Source organism: Schistocerca americana, chromosome 3 (assembly GCF_021461395.2).
Source record: "Schistocerca americana isolate TAMUIC-IGC-003095 chromosome 3, iqSchAmer2.1, whole genome shotgun sequence".
Classification (NCBI taxonomy): Eukaryota; Metazoa; Arthropoda; class Insecta; order Orthoptera; family Acrididae; genus Schistocerca; species Schistocerca americana.
In genome coordinates, this window is record NC_060121.1 from 224,573,082 (window position 1) to 224,585,328 (window position 12,247).

Consider the following 12,247-nt stretch of genomic DNA (forward strand, 5'->3'; position numbering starts at 1 on the left):
GCAGAGGCAGTAATGCTAACCACGTGCTGAGGAGCTCACTAAGACACCTGACTGACTCATTTGCTGTTACTGCTTCTTTAGTGACAACGCAGTACGCCTCTCCTCCTTTTAGACTGGCAGGTCCCCGTCTCTTTTCGTCTAGTGATCACTGTTACATTGCATAGGGGTGTCCAGATACTAAAGTGCGCGTCATTTACGACGGCGGCCGAGTTTAGGTTCGTTCTGCGCATCTGACGTCACAAAACACAGTCAGCCAATGGACAAAGAACGACGTTGCCAGAGCTCGACTGCAGTGCAGAGCATGGACGAGTGTCTTCAGCTTTAGAAACGTTCGGACATAAATAAAGTAATTGAACAAAAGCAATGTCTTGATAGCAGACTTGCTATAAAAGAAAGTTTGGAAAAGGCATTCTTTATACCAACTGCTTCATATTCTTTTAATTAATTAAACCAAACAAGCAATAAGGCGATAGCAAGGAAATTCATTCTCACTAACCGCTTTTTTTCAGTAATTTCTTATTTCCTGTTGCACTTCGACGAAACGTGAGTAATTCATAGTCATGTCAACAGTGGTTGTAGGTATTTTGCGTGATTCTTTAAAGAACTCCAGCAATTCTGTGAACGACGAGGTGCGTTAGCGTAATGGTTATGGTGTTTGGCTGCTACGCCAAAGGTTCCGAATTCAAATCTTGTTCGATGCTTAATATTTTCTTTATTTACAAACAATATCGAAGTGTCTCACTTCATGAATTTTATTCGTTTGAATGTAATTTTTTGAAATTTCTAGTGGCAAGTAAATCGACCATACGGAAAGTATACGCTGTGGACTTTTACCTCTGCAAACTCTTCCAAATTTCGTGCAATGGTTTACTACATTTAATGCTGCACAATAACTGCGTTGAACACCGAAACAAAATAAAGTCATTTATGGGGGGAAGGTATCAGTCAAGATGATGTGAAAAAATCGAATTTTTGGGCCAAATAGTTTTTGTGAAATAGAATCATAAGTGTGTCATAGCAGTCGGAACACGATGTGTCTGCACAGGCGAGCAGTGCAGTGCTGACAAAATCGCGCACAGTGCGGAATGCGGGGAGCACGTCTCTGAAGCAGCGAAACGGTTAATGCGGCCGTGGTGGCTTTACTTCATAAACTGCGCGTAAGTTTGCGAACTATACTATACTATACTATACTATGGCGCTGCTTGTTGCGTGCAACTGGCAACGCAGCAATCTCCCGCGTCTGGGCGGGCATGCGCGAGGCACCAAGATAAAAGAATTGAACTATAGTGACCAGATAGTATGAGTGCAATTATGTGATCATTGCATTTCGCATCCCGTTGAAATTGTTCCTGCAGGTATTCGTATGTGTCGACTGACTCGAGAACGCTATCTGTAGGACAGCAGAGCGGGCGTCCTTCCCCACGGTGTCCGCGCCGGCTTTGGCTGTTGTGGAGCCGGTGCTTATCTGCCATTTGCCGTAATCGGAGGCGGCGTGCTCGCCGGCGCAGGGACTTTGCATGAGCCGTAGCGGCGCCGCGCCGCGGCATGTCTGATGGACTTTTAATAGTTGTACTCCCGGGGGTGATTTATGGGAGTCGCCGCAGGACGGCGCGCTGCGCCGGCGGGGCCTGCAGGATTACGGCCGCTCCCACGGTGCGCTGCCCTGGTCTGCTCTCCTTTCCTGCGCTGCCGGTTACCACGGCACGGCTGCCCCCACCCTGTGCAGCACTCTCTGACGAGCTGCACTCTGCTGCTAGGCACCCAGGGGGTCCATACATCACCTCACAGCAGTGCTCGCTTATTTGTTTGTTTTGCCATCTGGTAATCTTTAAATGCTAACATTTTAGGTTAGGATTGACCATAACTGTTATGACAACAAATCAAAAATACAAGTAAATACACTACTGCCCATTAAAATTGCTACACCACCAAGATGACGTGCTACAGACGCGAAATTTAGCCAACAGGAAGAAGATGCTGTGATATGCAAATGATTACCTTTTCAGAGCATCCACACAAGGTTGGCGCCGGTGGCGACATCTACAACGTGCTGACATGAGGAAAGTTTCCAACCGATTTCTCATACACAAACAGCACTTGACCTCATACACAAACAGCAGTTGACCGGCGTTGCCAGGTGAAACGTTGGTGTGATGCCTCTTGTAAGAAGGAGAAATGCGTACCACCACGTTTCCGACTTTAATAAAGGTCGGATTGTAACCTATCGCGATGACTGTTGGCAGAATTTGGAATCGGTGGATTCAGGAGGGTAATACGGAACGCCGTGCTGGATCCCAACGGCCTCGTATCACTATCAGTCGAGATGACAGGCATCTTATCCGCATGGCTGTAACAGATCGTGCAGCCACGTCTCGATCCCTGTGTCAAGAGATGGGGACGTTTGCAAGACAACAACCCATCTCCACGAACAGTTCGTCGACGTTTGCAGCAGCATGGACTACCAGCTCGGAGACCGTGGCTCCGGTTACCCTTGACGCTGCATCACAGATAGGAGCGCCTGCGATGGTGTACTCAAAGACGAACCTGGGTGCACGAATGGCAAAACGTCATTCTTTCGGATGAATCCAGGTTCTGTTTACAGTATCATGATGGTCGCATCCGTGTTTGGCGACATCGCGGTGAACGCACATTGGAAGCGTGTATTCGTCATCGCCATACTGCCGTATCACCTAGCGTGATGGTATTGGGTGCCATTGGTTACACGTCTCGGTCACCTCTTGTTCGTATTGACGGCACTTTGAACAGTGGACGTTACATTTCATGTGTGTTACGACCCGTGGCTCTACCCTCCATTCGATCCCTGCGAAGCCCTACATTTCAGTAGGATAGTGCACGACCGCATGTTGCAGGTCCTGTACGGGCCTTTCTGGATACAGAAAATGTTCGACTGCTGCCCTGGCCAGCACATTCTCCAGATCTCTCACCAATTGAAAACGTCTGGTCAATGTTGACCGAGCAACTGGTTCGTCACAATACGCTAGTCACTACCCTTGATGAACTGTGGTATCGTGTTGAAGCTGCATGGGCAGCTGTACCTGTACACGCCATCCAAGCTCTGTTTGACTCAATGCCCAGGCGTATCAAGGCTGTCATCACGGGCAGAGGTGGTGGTTCTGGGTACTGATTTCTCAGGATCTATGCACCCAAATTGCGGGAAAATGTAATCACATGTCAGTTCTAGTATAATATCTTTGTCCAATGAATACCTGTTTATTATCTGCATTTCTTCTTGGTGTAGCAATTTTAATGGCCAGTAGTGTACAAGTTACTGTAACCAGTAAATACGACCGGCGTTTACTAATTAATGCTGCACATATTTTTCCCCCGTCAGTTTCGGTTGAAAATATAAGTAATTTGTTGTGAGACATTGTGGAATATTCCCGCTTCAGCCCTTATAGTTTCATGATGTTTGACTGGTGGCGACGCCATTCGTTGCCTTCAAAATGGCCTCTGTGGCGGAGGTGCGTTCCAAGCAGACAGCTGACATTGAGTATCTTTTGACGGAAAAACAGAGCATCACAGATATGTATATGCGCTTGCAGAATGTTTACGGGGACATGGCAGTGAACAAAAGCAGGGTGAGTCGTTGAGCGGTGTGTGTGTCGTCAGTGCAACATGGTAGTGCAAACTCTTCCTATCTCCCGCGTGCCGGACGGCTGCACACAGCCGTGACTCCTGCAACGCTGGAACATGCAGACACACTAATTCGAAGTGATCGACGGATCACAGTGAAACACCTCACAGCTCAACTGGGTGACTCTGTTGGTAGTGCTGACACACTCGTCCACGACTTCTACGCCACCTAGCAGGAGACCATAAAAAGCAAAGAAGGACCATCTGTGCATAATTGCTGGCACTTTACAAATATAATAATGATGATTTTTTGTCGTCACAGCCGACGAAACGTGGGTTCATTACTTCGAACTGGAAAAAAAGCAACTCATTTAGGGACGCCATGTCCTCCGAACGTAAAATTCAAAGCCACACCCTCAGCCGGTAGCAATGGTGACAGTCTTCTGGGACTCTGAAAGGGTTATTCTTTTTTATGTCCTCCGTCATAGCGCAACGATCAAGTCGGAAGTGTACTGTGCTACTCTCGGGAATTCGAAGAATCGACGTGGGCAAGTTCGTCGCAGCAAAAATGCAAACGAACTTCTCCTTCTCCTCCATGCCACCGGAAGGCCTCACACAAGTCTGCGCATCCGGAAGGAGTTCACAAAACTTCAAATGATTGTTCTTTCTCATACATCCTACAACTTGGATCTCGCACCTTCCGACTTCCATCTTTTTAGACATACACTCCACGGGAAGCATTACGTGGATGATGGGGAGGCTATCGATGCATCACGATGTTGTCTCCGTCGTCGACCAGTACAGTGGTACCATGCAGGCATACAGGATCTGCCAGTAACCTTTTGTATGACCGTGGCATTAAACGGAGCTTATGTTGAAAAATAGCATTTTGTAGCCAAAAGGATGGGAAATAATATGGTATATTGAAAACCTGAATAAAACAGTTCTGCTTTGATAAAAAAATTGTTTTGCAAAACAATAATATAATTATCCACCACCTGCTGCCCTACTTACATCTCTCAGAAAACATTTTCAGTGCTTCTTTTCAGTTCCAGGGTTTTTGCTAACATTTTGCAAGGTATAAAAAAATCACCTGTACACCACGTATAATCAGACCGTTACAACGTATCAATAGTCCTGCAGAACTTGCATAAACTCGCTGATTTACGTTTGTGTTATCAAATGGTCAGCTTAAATTGTGCTACGAATGCGAACTTGCGACTTCTATCTGTTTCGTCCAATGAAGGATGCATCCCGCTGGAAACATACGTGGATGATTTGGAGATTATTGAAGCAAGACGTTGGCTCCGATGTCGACCAGTATAGTGTTGCCTAGCAGGCATATAGGCTCTCCCAGAAAAGTGGCGTAAGGCCAACGCATTGAACGGAAATTATGTTGAAAAAATAGGGTTTTTTAGCCAAAAGAGTGGGGGAATAATTGTTGTCTGGAATCCTGAATAAAAACAACCTGCTTTCAGAAAAAAAATTGTTCCACTACATCTTGAACGCTCTTCTTTACTTTGTATCTGTCTGTCCCAAGTCCTAAAACCCACACACCAACAATTTTTACCCTCAGTCTGCTTCAATGCATATTAATTGCTTGTACACTGTCGGAAGAAAAATGCAGCACCGAGGGCAAGTTCGTTTTATTGATAAGTGAAATGGCCGGTACCAGTAGTAGGCATGTATGACAACAAATTCAGACCAAATGAAACACACGTCACAGTTAAGGCGACAACACGGACGCATCAGTACACAGTGTTCCCCTCTCTGGCTACATCACAGGCGTGTAGTCTCACATGCAAACGACCATAAAGGTGACGAATGGATTCTACGATAGATTGTCCCAAGTATCTTGCGCCTTTTGTTGGAGTTCGACAATGGTTCTTGCAGGCTCTGGACAACGAGTAAATTTCGAGTTGCTTCCATACATGATCAGTTCTCGAGACAGTTGGTTAGCCTGTTGGCCAGGGCAGTTGTTGAACACCACAAAGGGCACGTTGTGTCGCAGCAACCGTCTATAGACCTGCATTGTTCTGCTGAAATAACACGTCACCTTCTTGTCTAAAAATGGCATGTAGCATGGGGATAACACCCTGTGCAATCCAGCGTGCACTGTTTATTTTACCCTGCAGAAATACCAAATGCGACCGCGAATTGTAATTGATGCTGCTCTCCCCCCATCCCCTGAAGTTTGGGATGGCACCTGTATGTCGTGGGTGAATGCACGCTGGGATGGGTAGGTCACCAGGTCCACACCATGTATGTGTGGACCTGGTGACATACAAACCTACCCCGTCGCTGAATACAACAGAGCGCCATTCTGCTCTCCAGTCAACTCGCTCAAGACACCAGAGTAGCCATTCTTGGATGTATCATGGTGTCAGTGGTAACCAGCTCATACTCACACTTGATCTTAATCCTGCTGCAAGCTGACAGTTCCCAATGAACTCTGATAACACAACAGGTGCAACATGTGCCCGGATTTCGTTTGTGGATGATGTTCTGTAGGCCACCGATTCTTGTGCAATGTGTCAGCGTTGATTTGCCATTATGCTGCACGAAGGTCCAGAACGTCGTTTACCTCTGTGGGAAATTTCTACAGACCGCTGTTGAAAGGAGCCACACACGACCGATACACTGTGCCCAAAATGTGTAGCAGTCTGTCGATATGTCCATCCAGCCTCCTGCAGCCCTACGGTGCATCCCTTTTCAAATGGCTGAAGCTGTTCCACTGGAGTAAATACTCATCAGTGGGGCATGGTTGTACCCTAGAATGAATGTTACACACACTGTTCACCTTTAAAATCAGCGCAGTCACTGCCTGCAGTGTCAACGGAGGGATAGCGCAGATAGGCGTCCTGGACGCCATCTGATCGCCGATGGCCGTCATAGATGAATCACTAACACTGCAACCATTTAGTATGCAGATGTTATATGCTGGTGCCACTGAACGCAGTGACTGGTTTGATGCGGCCCGCCACGAATTCTTTTCCTGTGCTAACCTCTTCATCTCAGAGTAGCACTTGCAACCTACGTCCTCAATTATTTGCTTGACGTATTCCAATCTCTGTCTTCCTCTACAGTTTTTGCCCTCTACAGCTCCCTCTAGTACCATGGAACTCATTCCCTCATGTCTTAGCAGATGTCCTATCATCCTGTCCCTTCTCCTTATCAGTGTTTTCCACATATTCCTTTCCTCTCCCATTCTGCGTAGAACCTCCTCATTCCTTACCTTATCAGTCCACCTAATTTTCAACATTCGTCTATAGCACCACATCTCAAATGCTTCGATTCTCTTCTGTTCCGGTTTTCCCACAGTCCATGTTTCACTACCATACAATGCTGTACTCCAGACGTACATCCTCAAATTAAGGCCGGTATTTGATATTAGTAGACTTCTCTTGGCCAGAAATGCCTTTTTTGCCATAGCGAGTCTGCTTTTGATGTCCTCCTTGCTCCATCCGTCATTGGTTATTTTACTGCCTAGGTAGCAGAATTCCTTAACTTCATTGACTTCGTGACCATCAATCCTGATGTTACGTTTCTCGCTGTTCTCATTTCTACTACTTCTCATTACCTTCGTCTTTCTCCGATTTACTCTCAAACCATACTGTGTACTCATTAGACTGTTCATTCCGTTCAGCAGATCATTTAATTCTTCTTCACTTTCACTCAGGATAGCAATGTCATCAGCGAATCGTATTATTGATATCCTTTCACGTTGTATTTTAATTCCACTCCTGAACATTTCTTTTATTTCCATCATTGCTTCCTCGATGTACAGATTGAAGAGTAGGGGCTAAAGGCTACAGCCTTGTCTTACACCCTTCTTAATACGAGCACTTCGTTCTTGATCGTTCACTCTTATTATTCCCTCTTGGTTGTTGTACATATTGTATATGACCCGTCTCTCCCTATAGCTTACCGCTACTTTTTTCAGAATCTCGAACAGCTTGCACCATTTTATATTGCCGAACACTTTTTCCAGGTCGACAAATCCTATGAAAGTGTCTTGATTTTTCTTTAGCCTTGCTTCCATTATTAGCCGTAACGTCAGAATTGCATCTCTCGTCCCTTTACTTTTCCTAAAGCCAAACTGATCGTCACCTAGCGCATTCTCAATTTTCTTTTCCATTCTTCTGTATATTATTCTTGTAAGCAGCTTCGATGCATGAGCTGTTAAGCTGATTGTGCAATAATTCTCGCACTTGTCAGCTCTTGCCGTCTTCGGAATTGTGTGGATGATGCTTTTCCGAAGGTCAGATGGTATATCGCCAGACTCATATATTCTACACACCAACGTGAATAGTCGTTTTGTTGCCACTTCCCCCAATGATTTTAGAAATTCTGATGGAAATTTATCTATCCCTTCTGCCTTATTTGACCGTAAGTCCTCCAAAGCTCTTTTAAATTCCGATTCTAATACTGGATCCCCTATCTCTTCTAAATCGCCTCCTGTTTCTTCTTCTATCACATCAGACAAATCTTCACCCTCATAGAGGCTTTAAATGTATTCTTTCCACTTATCTGCTCTCTCCTTTGCATTTAACAGTGGAATTCCCGATGCACTCTTAATGTTACCACCGTTGCTTTTAATGTCACCAAAGGTTGTTTTGACTTTCCTGTATGCTGAGTCTGTCCTTCCGACAATCATATCTCTTTTCGATGTCTTCACATTTTTCCTGCAGCCATTTCGTCTTAGCTTCCCTGCACTTCCTATTTATTTCATTCCTCAGCGACTTGTATTTTTGTTTTCCTGATTTTCCCGGAACATGTTTGTACTTCCTCCTTTCATCAATCAATTGAAGCATTTCTTTTGTTACCCATGGTTTCTTCGCAGCTACCTCCTTTGTACCTATGTTTTCCTTCCCAACTTCTGTGATGGCCCTTTTCAGAGATGTCCATTCCTCTTCAACTGTATTGCCTACTGCGCTATTCCTTATTGCTGTTTCTATAGCGTTAGAGAACTTCAAACGTATCTCGTCATTCCTTAGCACTTCCGTATCCCACTTCTTTGCGTATTGATTCTTCCTGACTAATGTCTTGAACTTCAGCCTACTCTTCATCACTATTATATTGTGATCTGAGTCTATATCTGCTCCTGGGTATGCCTTACAATCCAGTATCTGATTTCGGAATCTCTGTCTAACCGGCCTTTTCCAAGTATACCTCCTCCTCTTGTGATTCTTGAACAGGGTATTCGCTATTACTAGCTGAAACTTGTTACAGAACTCAATTAGTCTTTCTCCTCTTTCATTCCTAGTCCCAAGCCCATAGTCTCCTGTAACCTTTTTTTCTACTCCTTCCCCTACAACTGCATTCCAGTCGCCCATGACTATTAGATTTTCGTCCCCCTTTACATACTGCATTACCCTTTCAATATCCTCATACACTTTCTCTATCTGTTCGTCTTCAGCTTGCGACGTCGGCATGTATACCTGAACTATCGTTGTCGGTGTTGGTCTGCTGTCGATTCTGATTAGAACAACCCGGTCACTGAACTGTTCACAGTAACACACCCTCTGCCCTACCTTCCTATTCATAACGAATCCTACACCTGTTATACCATTTTCTGCTGCTGTTGATATTACCCGATACTCATCTGACCAGAAATCCTTGTCTTCCTTCCACTTCACTTCACTGACCCCTACTATATCTAGATTGAGCCTTTGCATTTCCCTTTTCAGATTTTCTAGTTTCCCTACCACGTTCAAGCTTCTGACATTCCACGCCCCGACTCGTTGAACGTTATCCTTTCGTTGATTATTCAATCTTTTTCTCATGGTAACCTCCCCCTTGGCAGTCCCCTCCCGGAGATCCGAATGGGGGACTATTCCGGAATCTTTTGCCAATGGAGAGATCATCATGACACTTCTTCAATTACAGGCCACATGTCCTGTGGATACATGTTACGTGTATACTGGTGATCAAAACATTAAGATCACTGTGTACCGCGAGATGGACCAATTAAAAGTGTTGCAGGCGCGTCTCGCGACAGGGAAAGTATGTAAGCGGAACACAGACGAGAGGGGAATCTTCCAGGCGACCATACAGGCTGCATGTGGGGATATTCACTCACATAAGCGACCTTAATAAAGGGCAGAGTTTATGACCTAGATCCTGGACAAAGCATCTCAGTAGCTTCGAAGCTGGTCGGCTGGTCGCGCGCCGCTGCCATGGAAGTATATGGACTTCCACGGCTCACCACAGGAGGTAGCGGTTTACCTGCTCTGTGAACAGCGATAGGGGGCAGTCCGTGGCAGATCGGGTGACAGAATTAAATACTGGTCCATCTACGTTACCGAGCACACCATTCAGCACACATTGATGACCAATGCGATCCGCATTAGACGACTCTTTTGTGTTTCCATGTCGAACCAACGGCGTCGTCATTTAAGATTGTAGCCGATATGTTAGCATCGACATTGGACTGTGTACCAGTGTAAATGTGTCCCTTGGTTGGATGATTCGCAATGCACCAGGTCGATGATCCTGTCTGGATACACCGTCATCCAGGTGAACGATTGCTCGAAACATGCAGCGCACCACGAACGCAGGTCAGTGACGGAAGTATTATGGTATGGGGGACATGAACCTGGCTTCAGTGGGACCTGATAAAACGCACCATAACAGCTGTGGGCTAAGAGGACGTTATTGCAGACCACCTGTGGATCTGCTGATGCTTGATGTTTTCTCTCATGGTGATTGTATCTGCCAGCAGGTCAACTGACAATATCACAAGACCAGAAGTATGGTACAGGGGCTTGAGGGTCATGTTAGGGTGCTAACGTTTGATATTACGGCGCTCACAAATCATTGGTCGTTAATTTACGGGAATTTGGTGACATCAAGTGCCACTTAGTAAGTACTCGGCGAATCTATGTGGATCAGCACGCTATTAAGCTGGTGCATAGTGGCTTGACTCATCAGTCTATACTTAATAGACAAAACTGATGTATTATATCTTAGATATACCATATAATACATAAAACAAGCCACTAACTTTAGCACCACTACTGGGTTCTGGAGGAGGAGATTAGTGTTTAGTGTCCCACGAAAAAAAGGTTTCTAGAGACGGAGCACAACCTCGGATGAGGGAAAGATCGAGAACGAAAGCGGCTTTGTCCTTTCGAAGGAGCCGGCCAGAGTGGCCGAGCGGTTCTAGGCGCTGCAGGCTGGAACCGCGCGACCGCTCTAGTCGCACGTTCGAATCCTGCCTCGGGCATGGATGTGTGTGATGTCTTTAGTTAGGTTTAAGTAGTTCTAAGTTCTAGGGGACTGATGACCTCAGAAGTTAAGTCCCATAGTACTCAGAGCCGTTTGAGCCCTTTCGAAGGTACCATCTCGACATTTGCCTTTACCGATTTAGGGAAATTACGGAAAACCTAAATCAGGATGGCCGGACACGGGTTTGAACCGTCGTTCTGCCCAGTGCGACACCAGTGCGCTACCACTGCGCTACATCGCACAGTGGCTCTGTCTGACAGCAGAAGATAAAAGCTTTTTTAGTACAAGGCTCAAAGTTGCATGGGTGCTTTAATTGCATAAGTAACAGTAGTGGTAACAGTCTGCTTTTCCACTCCTATTTATATCACGTGCACTTACTGTAAATTGATTTAAGCAAGAATGGTGTATTAAGAGCTAACAAGTGCAAAAACATATATAAAATATACCTGAGACAAAAAAGACGCAATACCAGAAAATATCAGAATGGGACGGAAATCGGTAGATGTAATATATATGTACATGCAAAGAAATGATTACAATTTCAGAAAATTTTAGTGATTTATGCAAGAGAAAGAGCTTCACAAACTGAGCAAGTCAATAACATGTTGGCCCACCTCTGGCCCTTATGCAAGCAGTTATTGATTGTTGGCGTTGTTGGATGTCTTTCTGTGCGATACTGTGCCAGATTCTGTCCAACTGGCGCGTTACATCGAGAAAACCCCGAACAACTTGCATGATCGCACCCATAATGCTCCAAAAGTTTTCAACTGGGGAGAGATCTGGAGATCTTTGACGACTTCTGGGCGGGTCGATTATTGTGGCCACGGAAATAAAGCTTTGACCTGCTTCGAGCAGTGCAACTGCTTGTCCACGATTGTAAGCTCTCAAATGTCACGTTCCGGAGACTTATTTCCGGTCGGTCTTCCGCCGCAAAATTTTCCCGAACTGGGGTACTGAATGGCGCACCCTGAGCACAGTAAATAAACTTCGTGTTATCAAGGCGACAACGAATGTGTGTCGGTCATCTTTGCGAGCCACTCGCTTAGACCATACGTGGCTAAGACAGGCTCACATCCTCCGTCGCGAGGACCCACCTCGGTTTCGCTGTGGCTCCCATATGACTGTTGTCCACATCTTGTTGGAATGCCCAATTTTAGCCGCTCTGCGGCGGACTTTTAACCTTTCTAGCACCCTACCTACAGTTTTGGGCGACAATGCCTCAACGGCTGATTTAGTTTCATGTTTTATTCTTGAAGGGTGGGGGTTATCATGCAATCTAAGGGTGGGCGTCTGGCCTTCTCTCCCATGCCTCCACTCTCCCTCCATCTTACTTTTTCGTCACTCTTTCTGTGCATTTTGTTTGCCTTGGTGTTCCACTTTTCCCTATGTGTTCATCTCGCCTTGTCTTTTAGGCTGGAGATTT